General features: G+C 38.3%; 1 pseudogene; it reads left to right on the forward strand.

The window, feature by feature from the left end:
* The first annotated feature begins 200 nt into the window (after positions 1 to 200).
* On the forward strand, positions 201 to 900 carry LOC122737303 (annotated as a pseudogene).
* The last annotated feature ends 10,327 nt before the right edge of the window (positions 901 to 11,227 follow it).

Below are 11,227 nucleotides of genomic sequence, written 5' to 3' on the forward strand. Positions count from 1 at the left end.
ACTTTCAGAAGTCTTTTTAAGCCTTAGCTTAAAGTTATGTTCTCAGTCAGGAAAAAAAAAAGGATGGGTAGTGTTGTGGCCCTGAGGGTAGCCTAAGGAAATAAGGGCTTGGTCTTTGAGTATCTGAGACTGAAATAGAAGATTCTACATTTGTGTTGGAGTGGAGTGATTGGGAAACTTAAGAGGAACACATGAGTGATTTGTCCTGGGACCTCATATTTCAGCAATCTTGATGGGGATAAGGGATGGACATAGGATATCACTGACATAGAGAAATCTTGGATGAGTTAATTGCCACTATCAATGCTTGTTCCCAACTTCTCTGTCACCAAAAGTCTTAAGAAGTTGCCTAAAGGAGACGCGGTGCTGGAGCTGGTGGGGGCGGGGCAGGGCACGCGTTTAACCTCCGGGACCCCAGTTTTCCTCTAACAAGGCGGATTTCATCCCAGAATCCCTATGGCTTTCTCTACAGGGTCTTGGGGGTACCTTCTAAACCCTGTCAGCAGAGCTCTAAACCAGCGCTATTTCAGCACCACAGAGGCCCTTGGAGCAATACAGAAGATGACCAGAGTTTGTGTGGTAGACAATAGTGCCCTAGGGAACACTGCATACCACCGCCCCTCTTGATGCATCCATGTCTACAATAAGTCTGGAGTGGGCAAGGTGGGAGATCGGATCCTCCTGGTCATCAAGGGGCAGAAGAAGAAGAAGGCCCTCATTGTGGGGCACCAAATGCCTAGGCCCCAAATGACACCAAGGTTTGATTCAAACAACGTAGTCCTCATTGAGGACAATGGGAACCCCGTGGGTACCTGCATCAAGGTACCAATTCCAACGAGTCTCCGGCGGCTGGAAGGCGAGTATTCCAAAGTGCTTGCCATTGCCCAGACCATCGTATGAGAGGCCAGGGACCCTGACTGCAGGAAGTGCTCTTGGAGGGAGACAATTCACAGAGCAGTCCCCAACTAAGAAGAGGACTTCAGGGAAAGGGAGGATTTTCCCCTTCTCTCTCCCAGGATGGAGGGAAAACTGAAATCTCACATTCCCAAAGAACTTTCTTATGGTCATGTTCCTACATGTAGGCCTTCTTTGGTAACCATAAAAGTTCATTTGGTGGTCATTCAGTGACTTTTTTTTTGCAGGGCATTAAGGGTTAAGTGGCTTGCCCAGGGTCACACAGCTAGTAAGTGTCAAATGTCTGAGCCCATATTTGAACTCAGGTCCTCCTGAATCCAGGGCCAGCACTTTATCCACTGCACCACCTAGCTGCCCCCATTTCAGTGACTTTTTAACATAACTTTTTTTTTTCAACCTGTGGCATTAGTTAGTTTCCTCATTATTCTGTTTTGTTTCTATTCTGTACCCTTACCTTGGTCAACACCTCAATTTCCCATCTACAGGGCAAATGTGTCCAGTACAGGTAAAAATCTGGAAGCTGAAGGTATTCCACAATCAGGGATGGGAGTGGAGGTAGTGATATAGAAAATCACACACAGCCTCTGATCTTGTCTATCTCAAACAGACCCTGGCCTTGCTATGTTCCAAGATGCAGCTGCAGCTTGTAATCTCTGCTTTCCAACCTTGTTCTGTCTCAGGCTCTGGCCTTGAGGTACCCCAGCTGCAATGACAAGCCTCCCTTAACCACTAACCTCATCTTTATTTATTTATTTTTTTTTGGTGAGGCAATTGGTGTTAAGTGACTTGCCCGGGGTCACACAGCTAGTAAGTGTCAAGTATCTGAGGATGGATTTAAACTCAGGCCCTTTTGACTCCAGGGCCGTTGCTCTATCCACTGAACCACCTAGCTGCCCCTGTGCCACCTAGCTGCCCCATCTTCATTTGATAAACTTGCCGCTATACCACACCTACTCCTTTTGTATATAACCAGGTGGGTTACAAGACTGGGCTGCCCATTGTTGGAGGATTGAAATCCACTTTAGGCCTGTGTGTAATAAATCTCTCTCTCTCTACCTTGAGTACCTGGCTGAGTATTTTCTGTGTCAATTGTGCCATAACAGTAGAAGTGGATCTCTGGATTTTGCTATCTAATTAACATGTCTTTATTTTATATTTTATTTTCAGAGCCTTACAATGCTCCCTGGAGAACCTTCAACTTTCTAAATGCTCTCTGACAAACCAAGATATAACCTACCTGGCCAGAAGTCACCACAGCTACCATCTCATAAAATTGGATCTTTCAGGAAACGACATCTGCAAAGAACTTAATTCCTTCCTGAAACTTCTAATGTCAGTCTCAAACTCCCTGAAGTGGCTCAATGTGGCAAAATGTGGGATCAAGAATGCAGACTTTTATACAATTTTTCCCTATCTATATTCCTGTACCAGGCTTTCCCACATTGGTCTGCAGGACAACCCACTATCTAGCACGAGTATATTCATTTTCCTGGTGCCATGCTATCATAAGCTGCCCAACCTGAAGGTACTATCAGTTCCATTCTTCCTAGATTGTTGCCAAAACCTGCCCCAGCATGGTCCTCTTCCTGAGTCATTTGAGCCTTATGTTGCTAATGACAAGTTTTTCTCTATTGTGGATGAAATGGAGCAGATGCTATTCACAAGAGGACACTCTACCATTGAGTTTACTACCAGTCTTACCTCTAACATACCTAACTATTTCAAACTATGATAATGGGTTAACTACCAGGAATGGGGAGAATGTCATAATTCCATGATGATAATGAATTTTCTCATTTTTAAGAACTTTTAAATATAATTTTAACCATGAAAGACACTCAAATATACAAAATAATGAATAACTCTCACCCCAAACCCACAGAATTTTACAAAGGAGAACAAGGATTTGCATACAACTAGGACACAAATGTTTAGTTACTATTTTTATCTCAAGTCAGAGACAATGTATATCCAATCATCATCCTCATGATTTGTGTAGAAAACCCTTCACATTTTTCATGTTTTTAATGTATCATTTTAAATAAATGTATAGTTTGAGGTATTGTTTAATTATACAAGTATACCATAATTTATTTTTCATTCTTTCTTAGCCATGATTCCAGTTTGGGACTAAAACAAATAAAGCAGCTATAGGTATTTTTATAGAGACCGTGAGAATCTACATATACATAGGTCTGTATGTATATAGACCTAAAAGCAAGTAATGGGAACTTCAAAGAAACTCCAGCTTTTCCCACTCCTCTGATCACATAGCCCTTATTTGTGATTTAATACATATTAGATTGTATTATTTTCAATTTATTATGTATTAATGATCAAAGTAAAGTGGGGTATCAACTTTCTTTCTTTCTTTTTTTTTTTTTGGCGTGGCAATTGGGGTTAAGTGACTTGCCCAGGGTCATACAGCTAATAAGTGTTAAGTGTCTGAGGCCGCATTTAAACTCAGGTCCTTCTGAATCCAGGGCTGGTGCTTTATCCACTGTGCCACCTAGCTGCCCCGAATATCAATTTTCAATTTCACAATTGAAAGATTTCAAAATTTAAATAAAAATCAATTTAATGAACGACCATAATTACAGAAAATTGATAATAAGGCACGCTTACCCACCTTTTGACACAATGGTAATGAACTCAAGATGAATTTTTAAAGCATTCATTAAGAAATTGGCATGCATTCTGGGAAGATGGTGGAGTAGGTCAGAAATTTCCAGAATCTCTAGATTTCCCCCACAGACAGAAAATCTCCACAAAATGAATGTAGAGCAGCAAAAATAAAGGGGCAAATCATTTCTCCTCCTAAGACAACTTGAGGGGATCTCAGGAAAGACTCTATGTACTGAGATTTGCCCTGAGTGAAATATAAACACTTCAAGGTCAACTCCACTGAATGAACAATACCAAAAACAGGTGCTAGGCACAGCTCCTTGGAAGCAGATTAGCCCTCAAGAAATTTTAAAAGATTGGACCTGAGCTGTATAAGATAGTGATTCTAAAACACAAAATTGGGTAGGAAAAGGTACAAAGGAACAATTATCTCATAAAAACAAAGTATGAAAGGAAGAACTGATACAGAGGAAGCAGGTGGGGGTGGAGGGCTGGTACTACTAGAACCTTACTCTCATCTGGGTTGAAGAGGAAACAACCTGCACATCTGGAGGGATGTAAAGGTCTTCTGGACTTGTAGAGAGGTGAGAGAACTGTAGGATAGAAAGGAGAAAAGATTTTGAAAAGGACATGTAGATTAAAATTTAGGAAGGGGGATAAAATAAGTTAGGGACTCATAGGGGTCAGGGTAGAATAAGGAATAGGAGGATAAGGGGAGAAGATAAGGTGACAAAGAGAGGGCAAAATGAGAGGCTGAGAACAACAGTGAGTAAAAATAAGATGGAGGGAGGGGTAGCTAGGTGGCACAGTGGATAAAGCACCGGCCCTGGATTCAGGAGGACCTGAGTTCAAATCCAGCCTCAGACACTTGACACTTACTAGCTGTGTGACCCTGGGCAAGTCACTTAACCCCCATTGCCCCTCAAAAAAAAAAAAGATGGAGGGAAATTCACAAACAGTAGTTGATATTTTGAATGTGAATGGCATAAATTCGCTCATAAAATGGAAATGGATAATGGAATTTATTAAAAATTAGAATCTAACAATAGGTTGTTTACAAGAAATATGTTTAATAATGAGATATGCACAGTTAAAATGGAACATTGGAGTATAATTTATTATGCTTAAACTGATGCAAAAAAAGGCAGAGGTAACAGTTATGATCTCAGACAATGTTATATCTAAAATATATTTAATTAAAAGAGATAAACAAGGTAAATACATTCTGACAAAAAGTACCAGAGACAATGGAGCAATAGCAATACTGAATCTACATGCACAAAATACTATAGCATCTAAAATTTTAAAATGAAAGTTAAATGAATTACAGGTGGAGATATATAGTAGTACTACAAGAGTGGGGGGGCTTTAATTTTCCTTTCAAAACTAGATAAGTCTAAACAAAAAAATAAATAAGAAAAAAAGTCAAGTCAGTGAATAGAAGGTTAGATAACCTAGACACAAATAGCTATCTGGAAAGAATGGAATGGAAATAGAAAGGAATTCATTTTTACTCTCAGTGGTTCATGGTACCTTTAGAAAGGTTGGTTATGGGGCAGCTAGATGGCGCAGTGGATAGAGCACCGGCCCTGGAGTCAGGAGTACCTGAGTTCAAATCCGGTCTCAGACACTTAACACTTACTAGCTGTGTGACTCTGGGCAAGTCACTTAACCCCAGTTGCCTCACTAAAAAAAAAAAAAAAAAAAAAAAAGAAAGGTTGGTTATATATTAGGTCATATAAATTTTATTTCTAAAAGAAGAAAAAGAAAAATAGTAAACATATCCTTTTCAGATCACAATGCAATAAAAATATATTTAATAAGGATCCATGAAAACATAGATTTAAAACTAATTAGAGATTAAACAACACAATCTATTTTTAATAAAAGTATTTTATTATTTTCCAGTTACATGTAGAGATAGTTTTCAACATTTTTTTGTGGGGCAGTGAGGGTTAAGTGACTTGCCCAAGGTCACACAGCTAGTAGGTGTCAAGTGTCTGAGGCCAGATTTGAACTCAGGCACTCCTGAATCCAGGGCCGGTGCTTTATCCACTGTGCCACCTAGCTGCCCCAACATTTGTTTTTATAATATTTCCAATTTCCAATTTTTCTCCTTTTTCTCCTTTTCTCCTTCCTTCCCCTCCCTTCCCCCTCCCCAAGACAGCAGATAATCTGATATAGTTTATATATGTACAATAACATTAAACATATTTCTGCATTATTCATGTTATAAGAGAAGAATCAGAGCAAAAAGGAAAAAGCTCAAAAAAAGAAAAACAACAGCACCAAAAACAAAAGAAATAGTATGGTTCAATCAGCATCCATATTCCACAGTTCTTTTTCTTTCTGGATTTGGAGATCCTTTTCCATCATGAGTCCTTTGGAACTTTCTTGTACCATCGTACTGGTGAGAAGAATCTAGTCTATCACAGTTGATCAACACATAATGTTGATGATACTGTATACAATGTTCTCCTGGTTCTGCTCATCTCACTCATCATCAGTTCATGCAAATCCTTCCAGTTTTCTCTGAACTCCTCCTGCTCATTGTTTCTTACAGCACAATAGAATTCCATTACATTCATATACCACAACTTGTTCAGCCATTCCCCAATTGATGGGCAGCACCTCAATTTCCAATTCCTTGCCACCACAAAAAGAACAGCTATAAATATTTCTGTACATGTGGGTCCTTTTCCCTTTTCCATGATCTCTTTGGGACAAAGACCCAAAAGTGGTTTTGCTGGGTCAAAGGGTATGCACAGCTTTATAGCCCTTTGGGCATAATTCCAAATTGCTCTCCAGAATGGTTGGATCACTTCACAGCTCCACCAACAATGCTTTAGTGTTCTAATGTTTGCACAGCTTCTCCAACATTTATTATTTTCCTTTTTTGTCATATTAGCCAATCTGATAGGTGTCAGGTGGTATCTCAGAGCTGTTTTAATTTACATCTCTCTAATCAATAGTGATTTAGAGCATTTTTTCATATGGGAATAGATAGCTTTGATTTCTTCCTCAGAAAACTGCCTGTTCATATCCTTTGACCATTTCTCAATTGGGGAATGACTTGGATTCTTATAAATTTGATTTAGTTCCCTATATATTTTAGACATGAGGCCTTTATCAGAAGTATTGGCCATAAAAATTGTTTCCCAGCTTTCTGCATCCTTTCTAATTTTGGATGCATTGCTTCTGTTTGTACAAAACCTTTTTAATTTAATGTAATCAAAATCATCTATTTTGGATTTCATAATATTCTCTATCTCTTGCTTGGTCATAAACTGTTCTCCTTTCCATAAATCTGAGAGGCAAACCATTCCTTCCTCTCCTAATTTACCTATGGTTTCTCCTTTTATGTCTAAATCATGTACCCATTTTGACCTTATTTTAGCATAAGGTGTAAGAGGTTGGTCTATGCCTAGTTTCTGCCATACTATCTTCCAGTTTTCCCAGCAGTTTTTTTCAAATATTGAGTTCCTATCCCAGAAGCTGGAGTCTTTGGGTTTACCAAACAGTAGATTACTAAAGTCATTTACTACTGTGTCTCCTGTACCTAGACTATTCCATTGATCCTCCACTCTATTTCTTAGCCAGTATCAGATAGTTTTGATGACTGCTGCTTTATAGTAAAGCTTCAGATTTGGTACAGCTAGCCTACCTTCCTGTGCATTTTTTTTTGTTAGTTCCCTTGATATTCTTGACTTTTTTGTTTTTCCAGATGAATTTGTTATTATTTTTTCTAACTCTACAAAATAATTTTAGGTAGTCTGGTATGGCACTTAATAAGTAAATTAATTAGGTAGAATTTTCATTTTATTATATCAGTTCAGCCTATCCATGAGCAATTGATATACTTCCAATTATTTAGATCTGATTTGATTTGTATGTAAAGTGTTTTGTAATTATGTTCATAGAGTTCCTCGGTAGAACATTTACTTAAAACCATCAACAAGTATTACTTGTAATGGGGATAATAAGCTAGAAAGCTTACCAAGAAGATTAGGTCTGAAACAAGGATACTCACTGTTACTAATATTACTCAATATTGTACAGGAAATCATAACAAGAGCAATAAGAGAAGAAAAATAAATAGAAGGAATCACAATAGGGAGCAGGGTAATAAAAGTTTCTCTTTGACAGATGATATAATGGTATATTTATAAAATTCCAAAGTCTCAATGAAAAAGTTAGTTGAAGCAATTAACAATTATAGTAAAGTAGCAGGATATAAAGAAAATCCACATAAATAATCAGCATTCCTAAATATCACAAACCAAACCCTGCAAGAAGAGATAGTGGAGCAGCTAGGTGCCACAGTGGATAGAGCAGCAGCCCTGGATTCAGGAGGATCTGAGTTCAAATCTGGCCTCAGACACTTAACACTTACTAGCTGTGTGACCCTGGGCAAGTCACTTAACCCCAATTGCCTCACTAAAAAAAAAAAGAAAAAAAGAAAAAAAAAGAAGAAGAGATAGTAAGAGATACCTTCATCGAAAATTACTCTGGGGGCAGAGCCAAGATAACAGAAGAGAGACTGTGACTCCCCCTAGCTCCCAACAAATCTGTCCACTTACTCCCAAATAATGCAATAAAAAAGCAGCCCAACTCACATAAAAACAGTGAGACTATTTTCCAGGCAGAAACAGCAATTGAAATCACCTGTTGATTGGGCTGAAAGAGGAGCTCAGCACACAGCCTGGACCCCCCCAGGAATAGAATGCCTCTGAATCTTCAGGTGCCAGCAGCTAGCAGCCTCTTCTGAAGCTTGGGTCATAGACTGGTGAGGTGGGCTTTGGTAGTTGGCCAGGGTGAAGTGGGTAGAAGTCTTGCTAAAGTTAGGGGAGAAGCACCCTGGTTCTGAACCAGTGGGGCCAAATCAAGTGGTGTGCCCAGTCAGGGAAGGGCACAGGCATGCCCAAGCGTCTGACCACAGAGAATCAGATTTCAATTACACATCTACTTCTGGTTGAGATGTCAGCAAAGAAAAACAGTGGAAATAGACAGCTTCTTTGGGGGAGGGGTAGACCAGAATACACAGTCAAAAGAAGATAACAACAAAGTCAAAGCTCCAATATCCAGTGCTTCCAAGAAAAATATGATTTGCTCTCAGGCCTTAGAAGCACTCAAAAGGGACTTTGAAGAGAAAGTAGGAGAGATAGAAGGAAGATTTAGAGAAAGGGAGGAAAGAATGGAAAGAGAAATGAGAGCAATGCAGGAGAGTGATGAGGAAAATGTCAACAGCTTGAAAAGTCAAATGGGAAAGGAGATAGAAAAACTTGCTGAAGAAAATATTGCCTAGAATTAGGATTGAACAAATGGGAAGCTAGTGACCTTATGAGAAACCAAGACATGGTATAGCAAATCCAACTGAATGGAAAAATAGAAGGCAATAGAAATATCTCCTTGTAAAAAAACAGCTGACCTAGAAAATAGATCCAGGAAAGATAATTTGAAATCATTGGTCTACCTGAAAAACATGACAAAATAAGAGCCTAGACATCATCTCCCAAGAAATTGTAAGGGAAAATTGCCCTGATATTCTAGATGCAGAGGGTTAAAATAGAAATTGAAAGAATCCACTGATCACCTCCAGAAAAGAGATTCCAAAAGGAAAACTTCCAGGAATATTATAGCCACATTCCAGCTATCTCAGGAGGAGAAAAATTGCAAAGCAGCTAGAAAAAAGGAATTCAAATACTGTGGAACCACAGTCAGGATAACACAAGATCTAGCAGCTTCTACATTAAAGGACCAAAGGGCATGGAATATGATATTCCAGAGGTCAAAGGAACGGGACTACAATCTAAAATCACCTACCCAGGAAAACTGAGTATAATGTTTCTGGGGGGGAAATGGGAATTCAATGAAAAAGAGGACTTGCGCAGGCATTTGTGATGTAAAGACCTGAACTGAATAGAAATTTTTGACTTTCAAGTACAAGAATGCTAGAGAAGCATAAAAAGATAAACAGGGAAAAGAAATCATGACAGACATTGAAAGGTTAAACTGTTTACATTCTTACTTGAGAAGATAATACTTCCAAATCATAAGAATTCTCTCAGTATTAGGGCAGCTGAAAGGAATATACATAGATTGAATATGAAGGGATGATATCTATAAAGCATTTATCCTTGTTTTTTTGTGTGGCAGGCAGGGTGGGGTGGCTTATGTCTGGGGCTAGATTTGGGCTCAGGGTCTCCTGATCCAGGACTGGTGCTTTGTCCACTGTATTACCTAGCATATCCATTATGATATCTTTAAAATAAAGTTAAGAGGTAAGAGAAATGCACTGGAAGAAAGGGAAAGGGAGAGGTGGAAGGGTGTAGAAAAGCTCACATAAAAGAAACAAGAAAAAGCTTATGGAGTGGAGGGGAAAATGGTGAAGGAGTCGGGGAGTGAGTGAGCCTTACTTTCATCAGACTTGGTTCAAGAGGGAATAACATACTCAAGTGAGTATAGGTAACATATTTTGCCCTAAGGGAAAGTGGAGGGAAAGGGGGAAAAGGTGGGAGAGAGATGAAGGAAGGGAGGGCAGATTGGGGCAGGGGTGGCAGTAAAAAAGCAAAACATTTTTGAGGAGGGATAAGGTGAAAAAAGATAGAAAATGGAGTAAATATCAAGGGGAGGGAATTGGATGGAGATAATAAATAATAATAATAAATAATAATAGTAACTGTGAAAGAAATGATGAGCAGGATGATATTAGAAGGACATATGAAAAATGCAAACCATCAATTAGTGGAAGAACCCGATAGTATTTGAATCAGATTGAAGTATAATTTCAATTGTTAGTCCTTTCTAAAGTTATTCTATTTTCCTTTCACAACTTGACTAATGTGAAGATGCTTGGCATTACTACACATGTATGACATATTGAATTGCTTGATTTTTCATAGGGAGGGTGGAGGAGGGAGGGAGGAAGAAAATTTAGACACAAAGTTTTAAAAAAAATCAATGTGAAGATTGATGAGCAAGAGGATTTCAGAGAAATCGGGAAGTACGCACAGGAAACTGATGCTGAGAGAGATGATCACAACCAGGAGAACATTGTATACAGTATCAACAACATTGTGTGTTGATCAACTGTGATAGACTTAACTCTTCTCAGCAACACATGGTCCAAGATAGTTCCAAAGGATTCATGATGGAAAATGCTCTCCAAATCCAGAAAAAAAGAACTGTGGAATCTAGATGCAGATTGAATCATACTATTTCTACTTATTTTTGTTTTCCTTTTTTGAGGTTTTTCCCTTTTGCTCAGATTCTTCTTTCACAGCATGACTAATGTGGAGATATGTGTAGTGTGATGGTACATATATAAGCCTATATCAGATTGCTTGATGTCTTTCAGAGGGGGGAGGGAAGGGAGAGGGAGAAAAATTTGAAACTAGAAATCTTATAAAAACAAATGTTGAAAACTATCTCTACATGTAACTAGAAAAAAAATTTTTATAAAAAGAAAAGAAAATTACTCTAGACAATATAAAATACCTAGGAGTGTACATGCCAAAATAATCCCAGGAACTATATGAAAAAATTATTTAAAAATTTTCATACAAATAAAATAAAATTTAAATAACTGAAGAATAATTAATTGTTCATGGGGCCAGTAAAATAAAAATAATAATATTACCTAAACTAATTTACATATTTGATGTCATCTCAGTTAAATTACCAAAAA

The sequence above is a fragment of the Dromiciops gliroides genome, chromosome 1 (assembly GCF_019393635.1).
Source record: "Dromiciops gliroides isolate mDroGli1 chromosome 1, mDroGli1.pri, whole genome shotgun sequence".
Lineage (NCBI taxonomy): Eukaryota > Metazoa > Chordata > Mammalia > Microbiotheria > Microbiotheriidae > Dromiciops > Dromiciops gliroides.